Genomic DNA, 27,411 nt, shown 5'->3' on the forward strand with positions numbered 1-27,411 from the left:
CTTTGGGGACATCTCACCCAATGGCCTTTAGACACTATGGAAGGTTGGGAAATGACCAAAAAGCACTTCCCCACATCTATCCTTAATTGGAGAATGCTTGGGAACCCAAGTGGGCCTTGTAAGTGAAAGAAACCCTACTGTTCTTGGACCATAGCACAGGCAAGCTGTGGACAGCACTATGGACCTAATCTGACCTAGGGTCAGGTACATCCATTGAAATGACTATTTTACCCTTTGTGCCACTGGTTGAGGCACCGGGACATAAGCCTAAGACCCAGTGCAAGCCTTGTGATCCCAAATGTGTACCAATCAAATACCGGGTCAACCCAGTAAGATTAGGTTAACCCTAGGAGTACCAGTGATAGACTGAAACCCTAATATAACAATTTTTGATTTACATCTAGGAATTGATCCCGCGCTCGAGGACAACAATCAGACTGTTGTTGGAACTGAGTTTGCTAGCGAGTATCTAGAACCCAACTCAGGTGAGTGAATAATGCTATCATGTGTGCATGTGTAATTATGATACTATACCAGCTAATCAGAATTGAATCATATTTGTTGTGTTATCTATTTCTGTTCAAATTACTCAAATCACTACATAATGACTGTCTGTTGATCAACACTGTGAACTCTTGTATGATGATTGTGATTGTTAGACTAGATGCCGTAGTCAGCTTGGAAATGAGGCCCGTGGTAGCCCATAGTATGGGATGCGGTTGACACCACCTGACTCATACGATGCCATATAGACATGGGGCTAGAGTTTCATCACCTGTGCTATGCACCCTTACCAACAGGGGTTAAGGTGTTGGATGCCTGAGGGGGCAACCGTCAGAAAAAGAGAAAAGAGAAAAAGGAATGAATAGAACACCGGAATGGTGCATGAAATGAAAAGAACACAGGAGAAAAGAAATGGATAGTCCCCCAGGTTAATCACAGAGGGCTGGTCGGGCTAACCTTGGTGACTGATGCGGGGGTTGACTGGTCCTCTCCAACAACTCAATGGGTGTATCACGGGAAGGGGTTAGAAGCCCGCACCAGGGATACATGTATGGGGGATTATGGTAGCACAAACCTGACTTAGTTGTATTGTTAGGTGGCTAATAAAAAATCTGGACTTGCACATCATGTAGGATCATATGAACTGTGAATTATGATTGCATGTGCATGCATAATTGATGTTATTTTCTCACGAGCTCGGTGGGGCTCACACTCTATTGTACAATGTTTTTTTTCTTAGATGATTTTGCAGATCGATGCCAGTGTGGCATGGAGGCTTATCTCGAGGAGGAGAATCTTGGTTGTTATGATGATGTTGGTGTGGATCCTGATGGAGGTCATACCGATCCTACATACTTTCTCGGTGGTCATTGATGAAGACCGTTGAGGAGTACTTCTGATGTTTTATTGTGGGAACTCCTTTTTGTTTTGCTAGGAGTTTTCCCCGTTCTGACTATGGATCAGTTGTAGTATCTTTTTACTTCTTTTTTTTTGGTGTTGAGTATGCTCACCCTGTATATGTCTATGTATGTAGTTCTGTACTTATCAGTTTGGTTTCTTTGTTTGTGGGTGGAGGGAAATGTGCAAACTATCTTATGTATATATTATCACCATTTCCCTGTATTGCTATGCTTCCTTTTATTTTAGAATTGTTGTTTTTTTTTTCTGCAGCACTCTGATCTTACTTATGGTAATGAGATGAATGTGGTTCCATGAATGTAAGCACTGCTTCTAGATCCGTGGGATTTGGCAGATTGCCGTATGTAATTCGGGTCACCTACCCAATCCTCCTAGGGGGTGGTTCGGGGTGTGATAGAGCTTGGTTTCAGAGCGTGGGGCTCTTCTTACATTCATGGAGTGCAGACTAGGACTAATAAGTTTGAAATAATAAAATATATAATTTTAAAAGCTAAAGGGGAGGTAGATGCGATTAAATAAAAAGGTGCACAATTTCCATTAAATAAAAGATAACTGTGGCCAAGCCACTACATAAGTTTCATTGGTAAACTGAAAGTTTAGCAAAGAACATAGCTGTTTAAAAAAAAAAAAAAAAAACACAAAAATTTGAAACATCCTAAAAAAAAATAAAGTACATAAGCCAAGCATAGAAAATAAAAAGTAATCATAACCACAAAGCATAAAATGTCCGGAGCTACACTGGAGCTACTCAGTCGGAGGTAAGTCATTTGGAGGAGGGTGTGTCTGGCGAGAGTTAACCGCGTAGAATCTGTCCCAAAAATCTAGTCGCTACTCAATAGATCCTACTCTACTCCCCAAGGAAGCGAAGCCCTGGTCCATCCTGGTCCCCAAGTCTGAAAGCTGAGTGCTAAGGCTCTGGAAGTGTGTCATCATCTGAGCCCACTCTGGAGGTCCTGGAACTTAAGAGCTAATGGCACCGGTCATCTCATATGCAGGTAAGTCAGTGAACTGAGTGTCAAAACCCTTAAAGTCGCCTGGACCTATACCCTGCTCCTCTACATGTATGCCCTGGGTAGCTACCCCAATGTCTCCCTGCTCCATCCCCTGCACCTCCTCATCATGCACATCATCACCATGCTCCTCTCCCTGCTGCATCCCCATCTACCCCTCATCCTCTGGTGGATCCTCCCCAAGCACCTTTATCTTCAGAATGGAAGTCTTGTCTATGGGCCTGGATGTGGTCTTATCAACATACTCACCCTCCAATGGAACCCTAAAATACTGCAAGACCAAAGTGAGGAACTTCCCATAGGGAAGGTTCCCATCAGCTGGCTTCCGTGCATGGTAGAGCATCACCTGCAGAAGAAGATATGGGAGGTTTATGACTGGACCCCCCTTCCCAGCTCCTAGAAGACAGTAAGTAATATATGCCCTCATCATAGATATACTGCCCTTATTCCCACCTTTTGGGTAAATATTGTAGGTTACACACCTACTAATCACCCTAGCACTTGGCCTGTAAGAGGTCTCAGACTTAGGCGTGTCTGGAGAACCTGTCAAAGCTTTGAAGACTGTCCTCCTAGTCTCCAAAGAAAACATCTTAGATATATCCATGCGAGGCTGATAGTAAGCCCTCTCTCCTGTGTCTGATAAGCCCAAAATCTCTGCCAATAGGGTAGTGGTCAGCCTGATATCCACTCCCTTCACCCTACTCCACTCCAAACTCCTGGGCACTAGAAGGCCCTAGGTTACAGTAAAAGTACCAAACCAAGTTGGGATAACAAGGCTCGGTAGGAGACAACATCAATGCCCAACCTAGGGCATTGAACCAGGCATAAAGGTTGTATTGGTGGAAGTCCTCTACCCGTACTACCCGACCGTTCACTACCTTTACAGATTCAAAAATTTTCCACTCCTTGGCATATTCGTACCTAGAGAAGAAGAAGTGATCGAAAGAAGGCTCCTCTGAAGAAGTATCGTCCGTGGATGATGAAGGAGGTACCAAAGAATAGGAAGAATCCTCAGACTCAACCCGTAGCTTATTTTGGGCTACCGATTTCCTAGCGGTGCGATGGCTTGTAGACATTTTCTACAAAAAGGAAAGGAAATACCATAGTTAGGGCTAGAAAATTTACAAAAACCCTAACCTAAGCAAAAGAGAATAAAAGAATTCGAGAAAAGACAAAGTAACTAAAAAAACTTACCTAAGCATGTGTAGGATCACAAATAACCTGAGGAAATGCCGAGATTTGGTGTTGAAGTGGTCCCCTCACTCTCCAAGGACTTCTCCCAGGTGTTTAGAGAAGTTTAGAATGAGATAGGAGTCAAATGGGGCCCTCTCGGATTTAAAACCCTGCGCCCCAATTCTCTGGGCGATGGCACTGGGCGATGTGGCAACGCCCAGAGACATCGCCCAGTGAGGGAATCTTGCTAGATTTTGGGTTTTAGCTTATGGAAACTTGGGGAATACCCAAAATGACTTTAGACAACACTAAAATACAGATTTTATTACCAAAAAAATATATATATATAATAATAATAATAATAATATAAAAAAATAATAAAATAATAAATAGTTTTGCACTAATCAAACATAACCTTCTTAAACCCAAAGGGGTGAAATTTCTCAATGAGGTTGAGTAAAACACATAGGGGCTTGGGAAATTTTATTGTTATATTTATAATAAGTATTTAATATATGTAAATATAAATAGATGAGTATAATGACATATGGTGCGTACTATCTAATTATTACATGCTCAAATATTGTGATGTACAAACCAATTGGAGTGTTACTGTGTAAACCAAACATAGTTACATAGGTATGTTGTGTTACATATGTATTACATGTGGGAAGCATAGGTATTACCCTAGCCACAAAGTAGGTCAGCCGAGAATAGGAATCTAAGAGGCGGTTTAGCTATCGAGAACATCTAGACGTTAAGGTACCTCGAGCCAACCTAAAAGTTAGAAATTTTATCCGCAGTTACTAAAATTTCTGTAGATATGTACTTAATTCTTTTAATTAAGTATGCCCTAATGCCTAGAACAATTTTCTGTGATAGGACCTATTACCTTGACTGAGTCTGGAGACCCCAGCATCATGATTTGTATTAGACATCTAGGAGAGAGACTGAGACGGATACGGTTAGTGTTGCCCCGAGTCGAGAACCGGTTGGATTTCTATTTAGCCATCGCTGCCATTAGTGGACCCAAAGAACGAGAGTATTTTATGACTTTAGCTGAAGAGGAAAGAGCTAACATAGAATTTCTACTTGCGATGGAATTTGTGACCGGGAAGAAGTTGCAGAGGCTTGCCTGCTAGATCAAGTAAATAATTAAAAGGCTTTTACTTAAAAATTTGAAAATTTTCATTAGTGCCATGCATAGCATATTGACATATAAAATGCATAGAAAGTGAAACATAATGCACTCAATAAGACACATCACCTAATAAACCAAGACAATGAATCTAACAATCCACCTTATGGGTGTGACCCATGAAACTCATTAGAACTATGGACTAGATTTGTACCTGCTCTAGCTAAGGAATTATTTTTTATCCGTTTAGAAGATATTGGAATATTAAACACGCTCCTCTTTTCAGAGAAGCAGTAATGGTCAACACTAGAAGTTCTCGTGGTGGTCATGAATGTAGTCACGTCACCAGCTGCCACATTTGGCTGAGGTGCAACAGTAGTGGCTTGAGCAGCCGCTGGTGCCTTTGATGAAGCAGCCGATGCCTCAAAGTTTTGAGCTTCAGTTCCGTTAGGCAATTCAACCTCCGGTACAACTCAATTTGCAACCATGCAACAGCAACAAGAATTGCTTGGTCAAATGTCAACTCAATTTGTAACCATGATGCATGAACGCGCTGCACCACCACCACCACCTAACCGACCCGTACTATTTCCACCACTAGTACCTCAACATTTAACGGAAAACTCTACCGCCAAGATTATGAAGAGGTTCAAGAAACTCCAACCGCCTGCATTTTTCAAAGTAACATCAGAAGCGATGCAGTCGGAGCGGTGGATCAGTGCCCTAGAAAAGGCATTTGAAGTACTTGAGTGCATGGATGCACAAAAGTTGATATGTGTGGGTTATCAGTTGCAGAATGAAGCCGAAGCTTGGTGGAAGGCAACTAGGCCTAATTTGGAAGCTACTCACTCGAACCCCACGTGGGAACAATTTAAGGAAGTTTTCTTCAAGAACTACTTTTCTGAGAGTTTTAAAGTCAGGAAAGAAGCGAAATTTATCGCACTGGTGCAATGAACCAAGTTAGTACTAGACTACCAATAGCAATTTAAGGATTTGTTCCATTTTGCTCCAGAGCATTTAAAAGGAGAAGTTAGTACGGCGAAGAAATTTGAGAAAGGACTCAAGACTGAGATCGGATCCGTGTTGTCAATCATGGACATTAGGGATTATGCTCAGATGGTCGACAAGGCAAAAACCATGGAAGATAGATTTAAGGAGAAAGAGAAAGAGAAAGTTGTGATGTCATCCATGGGCAAAAGGCTAAACAATTTACAGACCTATGCCTGGCCAAATAAAGTTTACCACGGAACTAATTCAGGCTCCATCTTGACTCTGTATCATAGGCCGAATGTGGGTCAAAACCCTTTCCGCCCCACCTTTAATCGACCTGCTCAACCTGCGATGAGCCAGGTGACAACAGTAGCTTTGCCAGCCTAACCAGCAACAAGTCAAGTGAGACAAGCCTCAACACCTGCTGCTCCACCCTTTAAGTGTTACCAGTGCAATAAGGATGGGCATATGGCCAGAGATTATAGAGTGCGTGGGTACAACAACAACTCACAGAATCAGCCCTACGCTAGGACTTTCTTGCCACGGGACAATCAGACGTGAGGAAAGGTGTTCGCAGTGATGAATGAAGAAGCTAAGGCGAATCCTGATGTATTGACAGGTAAGTTGCTAAACACTACTAACTTATAGGGACTAATTGGCTTACTTCATGTAACCTAAACTACCTACAAACCCTAGTTACCCTAAATGTCTCAACCATACCCATACGAGTACTATTTGACTCGGGCGCAACCCACTCTTTTGTCTCCTCAACCTTTGCAAGTAAGATGAAAGATCAACCGAGAGACATCGGTCACGAGTTAGTGGTCAGTACACTGACAGGGAGTGTTGTGAGTTTGAAGAAAGTCTACGACCATTGTCAGATTGAAATTTGTGGGAAGAAACTAACTGCACGATTGATAAAGATGGATATAAATGATTTTGACGTAATCCTAGGCATGGACTGGTTGTCGGCCTATGGTGCCAATGTCTTGTGTGCGGAGAAGAAGATAAGGTTCAATTTGAAAGATGGGTCAACTTTCACCTATCAAAGTGAACCCAAGAAGAAATCCAGGACAGTAACCTTATCAGCCCCCCAGGTGTGAAAGTTGCTTGATGATGGATGCCAAGGCTTTTTGGCCACTGTGATAGACACGGAGGCGAAGATAAAACCTTTGGAGGAACTAGAAGTCGTCAAAGAATTTCCTGATGTCTTTCTAGAAGATCTGACGCAGCTACCGCCTGACCGTGATATAGAATTCGTGATTGATCTGATTCTTGGAGCAGCACCGGTATCTAAGGCACCGTACAGAATGGCGCCGATCGAACTGAAGGAGTTGCAAGTTCAACTTCAAGACCTACTGAAGAAATGATTTATACGACCCAGTGTATCACCCTGGGGAGCACCCATGCTGTTCTTGAAGAAGAAAGATGGAAGTACGCGGCTGTGTATCGACTACCGCTAGTTGAATAAGCTGACCATCAAAAATCGATATCCACTGCCGAGCATTGACGACCTATTCGATTAGCTACAGGGAGCAAGAGTTTTCTCCAAGATTGATCTTAGGTCGGGATACCATCAACTGAAGATCAAGAGCGGCGATATTCAAAAAATGGCATTCCAAACTCGATACTGGCATTACGAATTCCTGGTTTCATCGTTCGGGTTAACCAATGCCCCGACGACTTTCATGGATATGAGGAACAGAGTATTCCATGAAGTGCTGGACAAGTTTGTCATTGTATTTATTGACGACATCCTGGTATACTCTAAGAGTAAGGAAGAACACGCGCGATACCTTACTTTCGTGTTGCAGCGATTGCGAGAACACTAGCTTTTCGCCAAATTCAGTAAATGTGAATTTTGGCTTCACCAAATTGGTTTCCTGGGAGACATCGTCACCAAAGATGGCATCAAAGTAGACCTAGGCAAGGTGAAAGCAGTTCTCGAGTAAGAGACTCCAAAGAGTGCCACTGAGATCCCAAGTTTCTTAGGATTGGCCGGTTACTATCGGAGGTTTATAGAGAATTTCTCATGGATTTTGGCACTAATGACAAAACTTACAAGGAAGGGTGCTAAGTTTGAATGGAATGAAGCATGTGAGGAAAGCTTTCAGGAATTGAAGAACCAAGGTAACAGCTCCAGTCCTGACCATTTCGGACGGCACTGAAGGAATGGTGGTATACACCGACGCATCCAAAATAGGATTAGGTGGCGTCCTGATGTAGAAAGGTAAAGTAGTTGCCTAAGCCTCTAGGCAGTTGAAGGACCACGAGAAGAACTACCCCACTCATGACTTGGAATTGGCGGCGGTAGTTTTCGCATTAAAAATCTGGCGACATTACCTATATGGTGAAAAGAGTGAGATCTTCAGCAATCACAAAAGTCTAAAGTATTTCTTCACCCAAAAGGAGCTGAATATGAGACAAAGGCGATGGTTGGAATTGGTGAAAGACTACGATTGTGAAATCCAGTACCACCCCGACAAGGCCAATGTTGTAGCGGATGCACTAAGCAGGAAATCTCAGACTGCATCTCTCGCCTCCTTAGTTGTAAGCGAACAACTGGTAGAGGAAGCTTGGAAGTTTAATCTGGAACCCGTGATCAAAGGAACAGCTATGCAATTAGCAGCTATAAACCTATAGCCGTCGATACGAGAGGAAATAATTGTGAAACAACCATTGGATCCCAAGCTGGCCAAAATAATTTAAGAAGTTCAACAAGGTGTCCATAAGGACCCATATTTTTTCCTTGACCCATGATGGTGCATTGAAGTTTCAAGATAGACTATGCGTGCCTGGTGATTTTGACATCTATGACTGAATCCTTAAAGAGGTGCACAACTCACCATATTCAATTCATCCAGGAAGTACAAAGATGTACAAAGATTTGAAGAAGTATTACTGGTGGATGGGAATGAAAGCAACCATAGCAATATACGTGTCCAAGTGCCTCACCTGTTAACAAATAAAAGTAGAGAGACACCGACCATATGGATTGTTGCAGCCACTTCCCATACCTGAATGGAAGTGGGAAAGGATAACTATGGACTTCGTGACAAACTTGCCCAACACCAGGAAGGGCATGAATGCAATTTGGGTGATTGTAGATGGACTAACAAAGGCGGTAGACTTCATACCGATCAAGATAAGTTACCCAATGGAGAAGCTTGCCCGTATATATATTGAAAACATTGTTCGGCTACACGGCGTGCCTGTCAATATTATGTCTGACAGAGATCATTGGTTCACCTCAAGGTTTTGGAGAAGTTTGCAGAAGGCATTGGGATCTCAACTAAATCTTAGCACAGCTTTCCATCCGCAGATGGACGGACAATCAGAAAGAACCATTCAGACTCTAGAGGACATGCTCCGAGCCTGTGTTTTGGAAATGAATGACAGTTGGGATGCTCACATACCTCTGGTGGAATTTGCATACAATAATAGCTATCACTCCACCATTGGCATGGTACCATTCAAAGCACTTTATGGATGGAAATGTAGAACTCTGTTATATTGGGATGAAGTTGGCAAGCAGAAATATCTTGGACCTGAGATGATACAAGCGACCTGCGACAAGGTGGATATCATAAGAGAAAAGATCAAGACAACCCAGTTAAGACAGAAAAGTTTTGCAGATAATGGAAGGAAGGACATCAATTTTGAAGTCGGAGAAAAAGTATTCCTTCGAGTATCTCCAACTAAAGGATTGCTACGTTTCAACAAGAAAGGCAAGTTGAGCCCAAGATTCATCGGTCCTTATGAAATTCTTAATAAGGTATGACCTGTAGCATACTGACTGGCGTTACCACCATCCTTGTCAGGTGTCCATGATGTTTTCCATGTGTCAGTGCTGAGGATGTATATTCAAAACCCAACACATGTATTATCAACTGAACCTGAACAGTTGGATGTGGATATGACCTATGAAGAACAACCCACGGAGATATTGGACAGAAAGGAGCATAGCCTCCGTAACCGCACCGTCGCTTTTATAAAGGTTCGATGGGGAAACAACCCGATAGAAGAAGCTTCATGGGAATGTGAAGAAGAAATGAAAGAGAAGTATCCTCAACTCTTTGGATTACAATGTAATCAAATTTCGAGGACGAAATTTTTTGTAAGGTGGAGAGAAATGTCAAACCCTGCTCCTGACTAGTTGGATTTTTTATTGAAGGGCAGGAACCCCTGGCCAGGCAACCAGGATCACTGTGGAGCATCACTCCACTCAATGAGATCAATGAGAATACTTTGAACAGGTTTCCCTATATACCTGTTAGAAGATGGATAGCTGACCCCTGCAACTGTGCAGCTCACAGCTTGATATATGGTTTGGATCCCAGGTAATCTCTCTCCTCCCCAAATAATGGGACCCACCTCTAAGGAAGTGTGTAAAATCCCCTATTAGGCATGTGGGGACAAAGCCCTGACCAAGGGTTAAACCCCTGTGCAAGCCCCATTGAATTTCAGTTTACTGGAATTCTCTGGGCGATGGCACTGGGCGATGCAGTAAGGCCCAGTGACATCGCCCAGTGGCTGTTTCTGTGTATTTTATTGATTTTTAATTATGGGGATCGCCCAATAAGAACATGGGCCCCCTCCACTGATAGAGGGAAGTCTGAGGGACCACCTTATACCCTCAGTTCACTGCCACCAGTGTGCCCGAAATCAGTCAGAAATAGTTAAAAAATTAATTTTTAAAAGAGGCCTTCCCAGGCAAACAAGCCTCAGTAAGGGCTGAGCCTATAAATAGGTGGCCCTGGGCTCGTTTTAGAGCCCTTGTCATATCTGAAATCCGTGGGAGAGAAAGGAGAGAAAGAAGAGAGGAAGAAGAGGAAGGGGAAGAAGAAAGAAGAAGGAAGAAGGAGAGGGAGCTGCTGCCACCCATCCCATTTGGAAACCGAGCCCCCTCTCAGGCCATTTCAGGTATAAAACACCCCCTATGCCTGCTGTCCCCATCCCTTCTCTATGTATGATGCGTTCTTGTTCTCTGGGCAGCCCGGAACAGCTAGGGTTTGCCCAGAGCACCTCCAGATCTGCCATGCAGACCTTGTGCATGGAAGATCTGGGATTTTTATTGAATTTCATCATTCTATTATGCTGTTCATATGAGCCGAAGCTGGCTGTGCTTAGCTGCACTGCCCAACCTTGCTCCTGTCGAACTGAATGGAATCCTGAGTGTAAGCCATGGCTGCAGAGATCAAACCCTAGGTGGTTGCAGCCTTAAACCATTGTTTTACACCCATTTCCAGCCCTGCTTGTGGCAGGAATCGAATTCCAAGTGTTGAGAAAATCCTGTGACACTATTCACTGGGCTATTTGGGCAGCCTCTGGCAGCCAAATGGTGGACCTGATGGATGATCCATTTGGATAAAGAGGTAGGTCACTCTAGGGGCTACCTGATCCCCCAAACATGTAGAGGATTAGGATTGGGCATAACCTGAAAAGCCCAGCCTAGGGAACTCAGCCCAGCATCGATTTGCAGCCTCTGGGCAATGCACTGGGCGATGTAGACATCGCCCAGAGCCATCGCCCAGTGAATGGAAAGTTGTTATATTGCAGATTTGACTTTGGGGAAATCTCACCCAATGGCCTTTGGACACTATGGAAGGTTGGGAAATGACAAAAAAGCCCTTCCCCACATCTGTCCTTAATTGGAGAATGCTTGGGAACCTAAGTGGGCCCTGTAAGTGATAGAAACCCTGTTGTGCTTGGTCCTACAGTATAGGCAAGCTATGGACAGCACCATGGACCTAATCTAAACTAGGGTCAAGTACAACCATTGAAATGAATATTTTACCCTTTGTGCCACTGACACTGTATGAGGCACCGGGACATGAGCCTAAGGCCCAGTGCAAGCCCCGTGATCCCAAATGTGTACAAATCAAATACCGGGTCAACCCAATAAGATTAGGTTAACCCTAGGAGTACCAGTGATAGACTGAAACCCTAATATAACAACTTTTGATTTACATCTAGGAATTGATCCTGCGCTCGAGGACAACAATCAGACTGCTGTTGGAACTGAGTTTGCTAGCGAGTATCTAGAACCCAACTCAGGTGAGTGAATAATGTTATCATGTGTGCATGTGTAATTATGATACTATGCCGGCTAATCCGAATTGTATCATATATGTTGTGTTATCTATTTCTGTTCAAACTACTCAAAGCACCGCATAATGACTGTCTATTGATCAACACTGTGAATTCTTGTATGATGATTGTGATTGTTAGACTAGATGCCATAGTCGGCTTGGAAATGAGGCACGTGGTAGCCCGTAGTATGGGATGCGGTTGACACCACCTGACTCATATGATGCCATATAGACATGGGACTAGAGTTTCATCACCCGTGCTACGCACCCTTGCCAATAGGGGTTAAGGTGTTGGACGCCTGTGGGGGCGATCATCAGAAAAAGAGAAAAGAGAAAAAGGAATGAATAGAACACCGGAATGGTGAATATGGGCTATGAGCTAGAAAAGAAAAGAAAAGAGAAAAGAAATGGATTATCCCACGCGTTAATCACAGAGGGCTGGTCGGGCTGACCTTGGTAACTGATGCGGGGGCTGACTGGTCCTCTCCGACATCTCAATGGGTGTATCGCGGGAAGGTGTTAGAAGCCCGCACCAGGGATACATGTATTGGGGATTGTAGTAGCACTAACCTAACTGAGTTGTATTGTTAGGTGGCTAATAAAAATCTGGACTTGCACATTATGTAGTATCATATGAACAGTGAATTGTGATTGCATGTGCATGCATGATTGATGTTATTTGCTCATGAGCTCGGTGGGGCTCACACTCTGTTGTACAATGTTTTCTTTCTTAGATGATTCGGCAGATCGATGCCAGTGTGGCATGGAGGCTTATCTCAAGGAGGGGAGTCCTGGTTGTTATGATGATGTTGGTGTGGACCCCGACGGAGGTCATACCGATCCTGCATACTTTCTCGGTGGTCATTGATGAAGACCGTTGAGGAGTACTTTTGATGTTTTGTTGTGGGAACTCATTTTTGTTTTGCTAGGAGTTTTCCCCATTCCGACTATGGATCAGTTATAGTTTCCTTTTACTTCTTTTTTTTTGGGGTTGAGTATCCTCACCCTGTATATGTCTAAGTATGTAGTTTTGTACTTATCAGTTTGGTTTCTTTGTTTGTGGACGGAGGGAAATGTGCAAACTATCTTATGTATATATTATCACCATTTCCCTGTATCGCTATGCTTCCTTTTATTATAGAATTGTAGTTTTTTTTTCTGCAGCACTCTGATCTTACTTATGATAATGAGATGAATGTGGTTCCGTGAATGTAAGCACTACGTCTAGATCCATGGGATTTAGCGGATTCCTGTATGCAATTCGGGTCACCTACCCAATCCTCCTAGGGGGTGGTTTGGGGTGTGACACCACTTCTCATCCACGCCTCTCTTAAGAGACAAGGACACTTTATACAAAAGCCTTGACCCAAAAAAAGTACAGAAATGCCCTTCGATAACATAGGTCGAAATACGTATCGATTCGAAAGTCTCGATCCTCAACATCTGATCCACACCTCTCATAAGAGGTACGGACACTTTATAGAAAAGTCGTAACCCAAAAAACAACAGAAATGCCCCAAACAACTACAGAAATGCCCCCAACAACCTTAAACAACATACCCTGACTAGTTCGGATCAGAACTGAACATATGTCGAAATACGAAACGATTTGAGGGCCACGACCCTCAACATCTCATCCACACGTCACATAACAGATAATGACACTTTATAGAAAAGCCCTAACATAAAAAAAAAGTATAGAAATGCCCCCCAATAACCCCGAACGACCCACCCGGTCTGGTTCAGACCGAAACTAAACATATATCGAAATACGTATCGATTCGAAGGTCTCGACCATCAACATATCATCCACACCTCTCATAAGAGGTAAGGACACTTTATAGAGAAGGTGTAACCCAGAAAAGTACAGAAATGCCCCCCAAAAAGCCCAACAACGCACCCAGTCTGGTTCGAATCAGAACTAAACATATGTCATAATACGTAACAATTCGAGGGTCTCGACCCTCAACATCTCATCCACACGTCTCATAAGAGATAAGGACACTATATAGAAGACCCGTAACCCTATAAAAATACAGAAATGACCCCCAATAACCCCAAATGACCCACCCGATCTAAATTGGACTGGAACAGAACATAAGTCGAAATATGTATCGATTCGAAGGTCTCGACCCTCAACATCTCATCCACACCTCTCATAGGAGGTAAGGACACTTTATAGAAAATCCAAAAAGTATAGAAATGCCCCACAATAAACCCAAACAACCCACCCTGTCTAGTTTGGATCAGAACTAAACATATGATGAAATACATATGGATTCGAAGGTCTCGACCCTCATCATCTCATCGACACGTCTCATAAGAGATAAAGACACTTTATAGAAAAGCCATAACCCAATAAAAGTACAGAAATGACCTCTAATAACCCCGAACAACCCACCCGGTCTGGTTCGGACCTGAACTAAACAAATGTCAAAATACATAAGCATTCGAAGGTCTTAACCCTCATCATCTCATCCACACGTCTCATAAGAGATAAGGACACCTTATAGAAAAGCCCTAACCGAACAAAAGTACAAAAATACCCCCCAATAACCCCGAACGACGCAAACAGTCTGGTTCGGACAGGAACAGAACATATGTCAAAATATGTATTGATTCGAAGGTCTCGACCCTCAACATGTCATTCACATGTCTCATAAGAGATATGGACACTTTTTAGAAAAACCTAAACACAAAAAAGTTCAGAAATACCCCCCAAATAACCCCAAATGACCCATCTGGTCTGGTTCAGATCGGATATGAACATATCTTGAATTACGTAGTGATTCGAAGGTCTCGAGCCTCCACATCTCATCCACACCTGTCATAAGAGATAAGGACACTTTATAGAAAGGCCCTAAGCCAAAAAGAGTACAAAAATGCCCCAATAACCCCGAACGACCCACTCGATCTGGTTCGGACTGGAATTGAACAAAAGTCAAAATACATATCGATTCGAAGGTCTTGACCCTCAACATCTCATCCAAACCTCTCATAAGAGGTAAGTACACTTTAAAGAAAAGCCGTAACCCAAAAAAGTATAGAAATGCCCCACAATAAACCCTAACAACCCACCCTGTCTAGTTCGGATCAGAACTAAAAATATGTCAAAATACGTAAGGATTCAAAGGTCCCGACCCTCATCATCTCATCCACTCGTCTCATAAGAAATAGGGACACTTTATGGAAAATCCCTAAACAAAAAAAAGTACAGAAATGCCCCCCAATAACCCTGAATGACCCACCCGGTCTGGTTCAGACCGAAATAGAACATAGGTTGAAATACGTATCAATTCGAAGGTCTCGACCCTGAACATCTCATCCACACGTCTCATAAGAGATAAGGACACTTTTAAAAAAAGCCCAAACCATAAAAAGTTCAGAAATACCCCCCAATAACCCCTAACAACCCATCCGATCTTGCTAGGATCGAAACTGAACATACGTTCAATTATGTAGCCATTCTAAGGTCTTGACACTCCACTTCTCATCCACACCTCTCTTAAGAGCTAAGGACACTTTATAGAAAAGCCCTAACCCAAAAAAAGTACAGAAATGCCCCCCAATAACCCCAAATGACCCTCCTGGTCTGGTTCAGACCGAAAGTGAACGTATACCAAAATACATATTGATTCGATAGTCTCGACAATCAACATCTCATCTACACCTCTCATAAGAGGTAAGGACACTTTACAGAAAAACCGTAACCCAAAAAAGTACAGAAATGCCCAAAATAACCCCAAACAACACACCTTGTCTGGTTCAGATTAGAACTGAACATATGTCAAAATACGTAACGATTCGAGGGTCTCGACCCTCGACATCTCATAAGCACTCTCATAAGAGATAAGGACACTTTGTAGGAAAGCCCTAACCCAGAAAAAGTACCGAAATGCCCCCAAAAACCCCATACGACCCACCCAATCTGGTTCAGATCGAAACTCAACATATATCCAAATACGTATCGATTCGAAGGTCTCGACCCTCAACATCTCATCCACACCTCTCATAAGATGTAATGACACTATATAGAAAAGCCGTAATCCAAAAAGTACCGAAATGCCCCCCAAAAACACCAACCAACCCACCCTGTCTAGTTCGGATCAGAACTGAACATACGTCGAAATACATAACAGTTCGAGGGTCTTGACTCTCAACATCTCATTCACACGTCTCATAAGAGATAAGGACACTATATAGAAAACCCCTAGCCCCATAAAAGTACAGAAATGTCCCCCAATAACCCCAAATGACCCACCCGGTCAGGTTCAGACTAGAACTGAGCATATGTCAAAATACGTATCGATTCGATAGTCTCGACCCTCAACATCACATCCACACCTCTCATAAGAGGTAAGGACACTTTATAGAAAAGCCGTAACCTAAAAAAGTAAAGAAATGCCCCCGAATAAGACAAAACAACCCACCCTGTCTGGTTCAGATCAGAACTAATCATACGTCAAAATACGTAACAATTCAAGGGTCCTGACCCTCAACATCTCATCCACACCTCCCATAAGAGATAAGGACACTATATAGAAAACCCCTAACCCTATAAAAGTACAGAAATGCCTCCCAATAACCCCAAACGACCCACCCGGTCTAGTTCAGACTGGAGCTGAGCATATGTCAAAATACGTATCGATTCGATAGTCTCAACCCTCAACATCACATCCACACCTCTCATAAGAGGTAAGGACACTTTATAGAAAAGCCGTAACCCAAAAAAGTACAGAAATGCCCCACAATAAACCCAAACAACCCACCCTGTCTAGTTTGGATCAGAATTGAACGTATGCCGAAATACGTAAGGTTCGAAGGTCTCAACCCACATCATGTCATCCACTCGTCTCATAAGAGATAAGGACACTTTATAAAAAATCCCTAACCCAAAATAAGTACAAAAATGCCCCCCAATAACCCCAAACGACCCACCCAGTCTGGCTCGGACTGGAACTGAACATATGTCAAAATACATATCGATACGAATGTCTCGACCCTCAACATCTCATCCACACGTCTCATAAGAGATAAGGACACTTATAAAAAAAGCCCAAACCCAAAAAACTTCAGAAATATGCCCCAATAACCCTAACAACCCTTCCGATCTAGTTAGGATCGGAACTAAACAGACGTTTAATTAGGTAGCAATTCTAAGGTCTCAACACTCCACTTCTCAACCACACCTCTCTCAAGAGATAAGAACACTTTATAGAAAAACCCTAACCTAGAAAAAGTACAAAAATGTCCCCCAATAACTCCAAACGACCCTCCCGGTCTGGTTCAGACCGAAAGTGCACATATGTCAAAAATACGTATCGATTCGATAGTCTCAACTGTCAATATCTCATCCACACCTCTCATAAGAGGTAAGGACACTTTATAGAAAAGCCGTAACCCAAAAAAGTACCGAAATGCCCCCAATAACCCCAAACAACCCACCCTGACTGGTTCCGCTCGAAACTCAACATATGTCCAAATACGTATCGATTCAAAGGTCTCAACCCTCAACATCTCATCCACACCTCTCATAAGATGTAATGACACTATATAGAAAAGCCGTAACCCAAAAAGTACCGAAATGCCCCCCAAAAACACCAACCAACCCACCCTGTCTGGTTCGGATCAGAACTGAACATACGTCAAAATACATAACAATTCGAGGGTCTTGACTCTCAACATCTCATTCACACGCCTCATAAGAGATAAGGACACTATATAGAAAATCCCTAACCCCATAAAAGTACAGAAAATGTCCCCCAATAACCCCAAATGACCCACCCGATCAAGTTCAGACTGGAACGGAAAATGACTCAAAATACATATCGATTCGAAGGTCTCGACCCTCAGCATCTCATCCACACGTCTCATAAGAGATAAGGACACTTTATAGAAAAGCCCTAACCCAAAAAAGTATATAAATGCCCCACAATAAACCCAACAACCCACCATGTCTGGTTCGGATCAGAACTGAGCATATGCCAAAATACGTAACGATTCGAAGGTCTCGACCCTCATCATCTAATCCTCACATCTAATAAGAGATAAGGACACTTTATAGAAAAGCCCTAACCCACAAAAAGTACAGAAATGCCCCCCAATAACCTTGAACAACCCACCCCGTCTGGTTCGGACCGGAACTGAACATATATCGAAATATGTATCGATTCGAAGGTCTCGACCGTTATCATCTCATCCACACCTCTCATAATCAGTAAGGACACTTTATAGAAAAGCCATAACCCAAAAAAGTACATAAATGCCCCCCAAAAAGCCAGAACAACCCACCCTGCCTGGTTCGGATCGAAACTTAACATATGTCAAAATACGTAATGATTCGAAGGTCTCGACCCTCAGCATCTCATCCACACTTCTTATAACAGACAAGAACACTATATAGAAAAGCCCTAACACAAAAAAGTACCAAAACGCCCCCCAAAAACCCAAAACGATCCTCCCAGTTTGGTTCGCACCGAAACTGAACATATGGTAAAATACGTATCGATTTGAAGGTCTCGACCCTCAACATCTCGTCCACATGCCTCATAAGAGATAAGGACACTTTATAGAAAATCCTTAACCCAAAAAAGTACAGAAATGCCCCCCAAAAAGCATAAACGACCCACCCAATTTGGTTCAAACCGAAACTGAACATGTGTCAAAATACATATCGATTCGAAGCTCTTGACCCTCAACATGTCATCCACACGTCTCATATGAGATAAGGACACTTTCTAGAAAAGCTCAAACCAAAAAAAGTTCAGAAATAGCCCCTAATAACCCCGAACGACCCATCCGGTCTGGTTCGGACCGGAATTGAACATATGTTGAATTACATATCGATTCGAAGGTCTCGACCCGCCACATCCCATCCACTCCACTCATAAGAGATAAGGACACTTTATAGAAAAGCCCTAACCCAAAAAAAGTACACATATGCCCCCAATAACCCCAAATGACCCACCCGGTCTGGTTTGGACCGGAACTGAACATAAGTTCAAATACGTATCGATACGAAGCTCTCGACCCTCAACATCTCATCCACACCTCTCATAAGAGGTAAGGACAGTTTATATTAAAGCCGTAAACCAAAAGAAATGCCCCATAATAAACCCAATCAACCCACCATTTCTGGTTCAGATCAGAACTGAACACTTGTCAAAATACGTAACGATTTGAAGGTTTTAACCCTCATCATCACATCCACCCATCTCATAAGAGATAAGGACACTTTATAGAAAAGTCCTAACCCAATCAAAGTATAAAAATGCCCCCCACTAACCCCGAACGACCCACCCGATCAAGCTCAGATCGGAACTGAACATATCTCAAAATACATATCTATACAACGGTCTCGACCATCAACATCTCATCCACACATCTCATAAGAGATAAGGACACTATAGAAAAGCTCTAACCCAAAAAGGTATAGAAATGCCCCATAATAACCCCAAAAGACCCACCATGTCTGGTTCGGATCAGAACTAAACAAATGTCAAAATACATAACAATTCAACCGTCTTGACCCTCAACATCTAATCTACACATCTTATAAGAGATAAGGAATATGTAGAAAACCCCTAACCCCAATAAAGTACAAATATGCATCCCAATAACCCCAAACAACCCACCCGGTCTGGTTCAAATCGGAATGGAACATAAGTAGAATACGTATCGATTCGAAGGTCTTGACCCTCAACATCTCATCCACACCTCTCATAAGAGGTAAGGACAATTTATAGAAAAGTCGTAACTAAAAAAAAAAAGAGAAATGCCCCACAATAAACCCAAACAACCCATCCTATCTAGTTTGGATCAGAACTGAACATATGTCAAAATAAGTAAGGATTTGAAGGTCTTGACCCTCATCATCTCATCCACACGTCTCATAAGAGATAGTGACACTTTATTGAAAATCCCTAAGCCAAAAAAAGTATAGAAAGGCCCACCAATAACCCCGAACAACCCACCTGGTTTGGTTTGGACCAGAACTGAACATATGTCGAAATACATATCGATTCGAATGTCTCGACCCTCAACATCTCATCCACACGTCTCATAACAGATAAGGACACTTTAAAAAAAAAATTCCAACCCAAAAAACTTCAGAAATACTCCCCAATAACCCCTAACAACCCATCCAATCTGGTTAGGATCGAAACTGAACATACGTTCAATTACGTAGCGATTCTAAGGTCTTGACACTCCACTTCTCATCCATACCTCTCTTAAGAGATAAGGACACTTTATAGAAAAGCCCTGAACCAAAAAAAGTATAGAAATGCCCCCCAATAACCCCAAATGACCTTCCCGATCTGGTTCAGACCAAAAGTGAACATATGCCGAAATACGTATCGATTCAAAAGTCTCGACCCTCAACATCTCATCCACACCTCTCATAAGAGGTACGGACACTTTATAGAAAATCCGTAACCCAAGAAACTATAGAAATGCCCCGAACAACCCCAAACAACTTACCCTGACAGGTTTGGATCAGAACTGAACATATGTCAAAATACGAAACGATTCGAGGGTCACGACCCTCAACATCTCATCCACACGTCTCATAAGAGATAAGGACACTTTATAGAAAATCTCTAACCCAATAAAAGTACAGAAATGCCCTCGAATAACCACAAATGACCCACCCGGTTTGGTTTGGACTAGAACTGAGCATATGTTGAAATACGTATCGATTCGATAGTCTCGACCCTCAAAATCTCATGCACACCTCTCATAAGAGGTAAGGACACTTTATAGAAAAGTTGTAACCCAAAAAAGTACAGAAATGCCCCGCAATAAACCCAAACAACCCACCATGTCTAGTTCGGATCTGAATTGAACATATGTCAAAATATGTAAGGTTCGAAGGTCTCGACCCACATCATCTCATCCACTCGTCTCATAAGAGATAAGGACACTTTATAGAAGATCCTTAATCCAAAAAAAGTACAAAAATGCCCCCCAATAACCCTGAACGACCCACTCGGTCTGGTTCAGACTAGAATTGAATATATGTCAAAATACATATCGATACGAAGGTCTCGACCCTCAACATCTCATCCACACGTCTCATAAGAGACAAGGACACTTATATAAAAAACCTAAACCCAAAAAACTTCAGAAATATGCCCCAATAACCCCTAGCAACCCTTCCGATCTGGTTAGGATCAGAACTGAACATATGTTTAATTGGGTAGCGATTCCAATGTCTCGACACTCCACTTCTCATCCACACCTCTCTTAAGAGATAAGGACATTTTATAGAAAAGCCTTGACCCAAAAAAAGTATAGAAATGCCCCCCAATAACCCCAAACGACCCTCCCGGTCTGGTTCAGACCAAAAGTGAACATATGCTAAAATATGTATGGATTCAAAAGTCTCGACCCTCAACATCTCATCCACACCTCTCATAAGAGGTACGAACACTTTATAGAAAAGCTGCAACCCAAAAAACTACAGAAATGCCCCGAACAACCCCAAATAACCTACCCTGGCAGGTTCGGATAAGAACTGAACATATGTTAAAATACGAAACGATTCGAGGGTCACGACCCTCAACATCTCATCCACACTCTCACAAGAGATAAGGACACTTTGTAGAAAAGCCCTACCTAAAAAAAGTACAAAAATGCCCCCAATAACCCCATACGACCAACCCAGTCAGGTTCAGATCAAAACTAACATATGTCAAAAATATGTATTGATTCGAAGGTCTTGACCCTCAACATCTCATCCACACCTCTTATAAGAGGTAATGATAGTTTATAGAAAAGCCGTAACCCAAAAAAGTACAGAAATGCCCCCCAATAAGACCAAACAACCCACCCTATCCGGTTCAGATCAGAATTGACCATACATCAAAATGCGTAACAATTCAAGGGTCCTGACCCTCAACATCTCATCCACACTTCTCATAAGGGATAAGGACACTATATAGAAAACCCTTAACCCCATAAAAGTATGGAAATGCCCCTCCAATAACCACAAATGACCCACCCGGTTTGGTTCGGACTAGAACTGAGCATTTGTCAAAATACATATCAATTTGATAGTCTCGACCCTCAACATCACATCCACACCTCTCATAAGAGGTAAGGACACTTTATAGAAAAGTTGTAACCCAAAAAAGTATAGAAATGCCCCACAATAAACCCAAATAACCCACCCTGTCTAGTTCGGATCAGAATTAAACGTATGTCAAAATACGTAAGGGTTGAAGGTCTCAACCCTCATCATCTCATCCACAAGTCTCATAAGAGATAAGGACCCTTTATAAAAAATCCATAACCCACAAAAAGTACAGAAATGGCCCCGAATAACCCCGAATAACCCACCCGGTCTGGTTCAGACCAAAACTAAACATATGTTGAAATACGTATCGATTCTAAGGTCTTGACCCTCAACATCTCATCCACACGTCTTATAAGAGATAAGGACACTTTTAAAAAAAGCACAAACCCAACAAAGTACAGAAATACCCCCCCAATAACCCCTAACAACCCATCCGGTCTTGTTAGGATTGGAACTGAACATACGTTCAATTACGTAGCGATTCTAAGGTTTTGACACTCCACTTCTCATCCGCACCTCTCTTAAAAGATAAGGACACTTTATAGAACATCCCTAACTCAAAAAAAGTACAGAAATGCCCCCTAATAACCCCAAACGACCCTCCTGGTCTGGATTAGACTGGAAGTGAACGTATGTCAGAATACATATCGATTCGATAGTCTCGACACTCAACATCTCATCCACACCTCTCACAGGAGGTAAGGATACTTTACAGAAAAGCCGTAACCCAAAAAAGTATAGAAATGCCCCCAATAACCCAAAACAACACACCCTGTCTGGTTCAGATTAGAACTGAACATATGTCAAAATACGTAACGATTTGAGGGTCTCGACCCCCAACATCTCATCCACACTCTAATAAGAGATAAGGACACTTTGTAGAAAAGTCCTAACCCAAAAAAAGTATAGAAATTCCCCCAATAACCCCATACGGCCCACCCAGTCTGGTTCAGATCAAAACTCAACATATGTCAAAATACGTATTGATTTGAAGGTCTTGACCCTCAACATCTCATCCACACCTAATATAAGAGCTAATGACACTTAATAGAAAAGCCGTAACCCAAAAAAGTACAAAAATGCCCCCCCAATAAGACCAAACAACCTACCCTATCTGGTTCAGATCAGAACTGACCATACATCTAAATACGTAACAATTCGAGGGTCCTGACCCTCAACATCTCATCCACACATCTCATAAGGGATAAGGACACTATATAGAAAACCCTTAACCCCATAAAAGTATGGAAATGCCCCTCCAATAACCACAAATGACCCACCCGGTTTGGTTCGGACTAGAACTGAGCATTTGTCAAAATACATATCAATTTGATAGTCTCGACCCTCAACATCACATCCACACCTCTCATAAGAGGTAAGGACACTTTATAGAAAAGTTGTAACCCAAAAAAGTACAGAAATGCCCCACAATAAACCCAAATAACCCACCCTGTCTAGTTCGGATCAGAATTAAACGTATGTCAAAATACGTAAGGGTTGAAGGTCTCAACCCTCATCATCTCATCCACAAGTCTCATAAGAGATAAGGACCCTTTATAAAAAATCCATAACCCACAAAAAGTACAGAAATGGCCCCGAATAACCCCGAATAACCCACCCGGTCTGGTTCAGACCAAAACTAAACATATGTTGAAATACGTATCGATTCTAAGGTCTTGACCCTCAACATCTCATCCACACGTCTCATAAGAGATAAGGACACTTTTAAAAAAAGCACAAACCCAACAAAGTACAGAAATACCCCCCAATAACCCCTAACAACCCATCCGGTCTTGTTAGGATTGGAACTGAACATACGTTCAATTACGTAGCGATTCTAAGGTTTCGACACTCCACTTCTCATCCGCATCTCTCTTAAAAGATAAGGACACTTTATAGAACATCCCTAACTCAAAAAAAGTACAGAAATGCCCCCTAATAACCCCAAACGACCCTCCTGGTCTGGATTAGACTGGAAGTGAACGTATGTCAGAATACATATCGATTCGACAGTCTCGACACTCAACATCTCATCCACACCTCTCACAGGAGGTAAGGATACTTTACAGAAAAGCCGTAACCCAAAAAAGTATAGAAATGCCCCCAATAACCCAAAACAACACACCCCCTGTCTGGTTCAGATTAGAACTGAACATATGTCAAAATACGTAACGATTTGAGGGTCTCGACCCCCAACATCTCATCCACACTCTAATAAGAGATAAGGACACTTTGTAGAAAAGTCCTAACCCAAAAAAAGTATAGAAATTCCCCCAATAACCCCATACGGCCCACCCAGTCTGGTTCAGATCAAAACTCAACATATGTCAAAATACGTATTGATTTGAAGGTCTTGACCCTCAACATCTCATCCACACCTAATATAAGAGCTAATGACACTTAATAGAAAAGCCGTAACCCAAAAAAGTACAAAAATGCCCCCCAATAAGACCAAACAACCTACCCTATCTGGTTCAGATCAGAACTGACCATACATCTAAATACGTAACAATTCGAGGGTCCTGACCCTCAACATCTCATCCACACATCTCATAAGGGATAAGGACACTATATAGAAAACCCTTAACCCCATAAAAGTATGGAAATGCCCCTCCAATAACCACAAATGACCCACCCGGTTTGGTTCGGACTAGAACTGAGCATTTGTCAAAATACATATCAATTTGATAGTCTCGACCCTCAACATCACATCCACACCTCTCATAAGAGGTAAGGACACTTTATAGAAAAGTTGTAACCCAAAAAAGTACAGAAATGCCCCACAATAAACCCAAATAACCCACCCTGTCTAGTTCGGATCAGAATTAAACGTATGTCAAAATACGTAAGGGTTGAAGGTCTCAACCCTCGTCATCTCATCCACAAGTCTCATAAGAGATAAGGACCCTTTATAAAAAATCCATAACCCACAAAAAGTACAGAAATGGCCCCGAATAACCCCGAATAACCCACCCGGTCTGGTTCAGACCAAAACTAAACATATGTTGAAATACGTATCGATTCTAAGGTCTTGACCCTCAACATCTCATCCACACGTCTCATAAGAGATAAGGACACTTTTAAAAAAAGCACAAACCCAACAAAGTACAGAAATACCCCCCCCAATAACCCCTAACAACCCATCCGGTCTTGTTAGGATTGGAACTGAACATACGTTCAATTACGTAGCGATTCTAAGGTTTCGACACTCCACTTCTCATCCGCATCTCTCTTAAAAGATAAGGACACTTTATAGAACATCCCTAACTCAAAAAAAGTACAGAAATGCCCCCTAATAACCCCAAACGACCCTCCGAGTCCTGGATTAGACCGGAAGTGAACGTATGTCGAGAATACATATCGATTCGACAGTCTCGACACTCAACATCTCATCCACACCTCTCACAGGAGGTAAGGATACTTTACAGAAAAGCCGTAACCCAAAAAAGTATAGAAATGCCCCCAATAACCCAAAACAACACACCCTGTCTGGTTCAGATTAGAACTGAACATATGTCAAAATACGTAACGATTTGAGGGTCTCGACCCCCAACATCTCATCCACACTCTAATAAGAGATAAGGGCACTTTGTAGAAAAGTCCTAACCCAAAAAAGTATAGAAATTCCCCAATAACCCCATACGGCCCACCCAGTCTGTTCATTGATCAAAACTCAACATATGTCAAAATACGTATTGATTTGAAGGTCTTGACCCTCAACATCTCATCCACACCTAATATAAGAGCTAATGACACTTAATAGAAAAGCCGTAACCCAAAAAAGTACAAAAATGCCCCCCAATAAGACCAAACAACCTACCCTATCTGGTTCAGATCAGAACTGACCATACATCTAAATACGTAACAATTCGAGGGTCCTGACCCTCAACATCTCATCCACACATCTCATAAGGGATAAGGACACTATATAGAAAACCCTTAACCCCATAAAAGTATGGAAATGCCCCTCCAATAACCACAAATGACCCACCCGGTTTGGTTCGGACTAGAACTGAGCATTTGTCAAAATACATATCAATTTGATAGTCTCGACCCTCAACATCACATCCACACCTCTCATAAGAGGTAAGGACACTTTATAGAAAAGTTGTAACCCAAAAAAGTACAGAAATGCCCCACAATAAACCCAAATAACCCACCCTGTCTAGTTCGGATCGGAATTAAACGTATGTCAAAATACGTAAGGGTTGAAGGTCTCAACCTCGTCATCTCATCCACAAGTCTCATAAGAGATAAGGACCCTTTATAAAAAATCCATAACCCACAAAAAGTACGAAATGGCCCCGAATAACCCCGAATAACCCACCCGGTCCGGTTCGGATCAAAACTAAACATATGTTGAAATACGTATCGATTCTAAGGTCTTGACCCTCAACATCTCATCCACACGTCTCATAAGAGATAAGGACACTTTTAAAAAAGCACAAACCCAACAAAGTACAGAAATACCCCCAATAACCCCTAACAACCCATCCGGTCTTGTTAGGATTGGAACTGAACATACGTTCAATTACGTAGCGATTCTAAGGTTTCGACACTCCACTTCTCATCCGCATCTCTCTTAAAAGATAAGGACACTTTATAGAACATCCCTAACTCAAAAAAGTACAGAAATGCCCCTAATAACCCCAAACGACCCTCCTGGTCTGGATTAGACTGGAAGTGAACGTATGTCGAATACATATCGATTCGACGTCTCGACACTCAACATCTCATCCACACCTCTCACGGGAGGTAAGGATACTTTCTAGAAAAGCCGTAACCCAAAAAAGTATAGAAATGCCCCCAATAACCCAAAACAACACACCTGTCTGGTTGGGATGAACTGAACATATGTCAAAATACGTAACGATTTGAGGGTCTCGACCCCCAACATCTCATCCACACTCTAATAAGAGATAAGGACACTTTGTAGAAAAGTCCTAACCCAAAAAAAGTATAGAAATTCCCCCAATAACCCCATACGGCCCACCCAGTCTGGTTCAGATCAAAACTCAACATATGTCAAAATACGTATTGATTTGAAGGTCTTGACCCTCAACATCTCATCCACACCTAATATAAGAGCTAATGACACTTAATAGAAAAGCCGTAACCCAAAAAAGTACAAAAATGCCCCCCAATAAGACCAAACAACCTACCCTATCTGGTTCAGATCAGAACTGACCATACATCTAAATACGTAACAATTCGAGGGTCCTGACCCTCAACATCTCATCCACACATCTCATAAGGGATAAGGACACTATATAGAAAACCCCTAACCCCATAAAAGTATAGAAATGTCCCCCAATAACCATAAACGACCCACCCGATTTGGTTCGGACTAGAACTGAGCAAATGTCAAAATACGTATCGATTCGAGAGTCTCGACCCTCAACATCACATCTGCACCTCTCACAAGAGGTAAGGACACTTTATAGAAAATTCATAACCCAAAAAAGTATAGAAATGCCCCATAATAAACCCAAACAATCCACCCTGTCT

Source organism: Telopea speciosissima, chromosome 5 (genome assembly GCF_018873765.1).
Source record: "Telopea speciosissima isolate NSW1024214 ecotype Mountain lineage chromosome 5, Tspe_v1, whole genome shotgun sequence".
Classification (NCBI taxonomy): domain Eukaryota; kingdom Viridiplantae; phylum Streptophyta; class Magnoliopsida; order Proteales; family Proteaceae; genus Telopea; species Telopea speciosissima.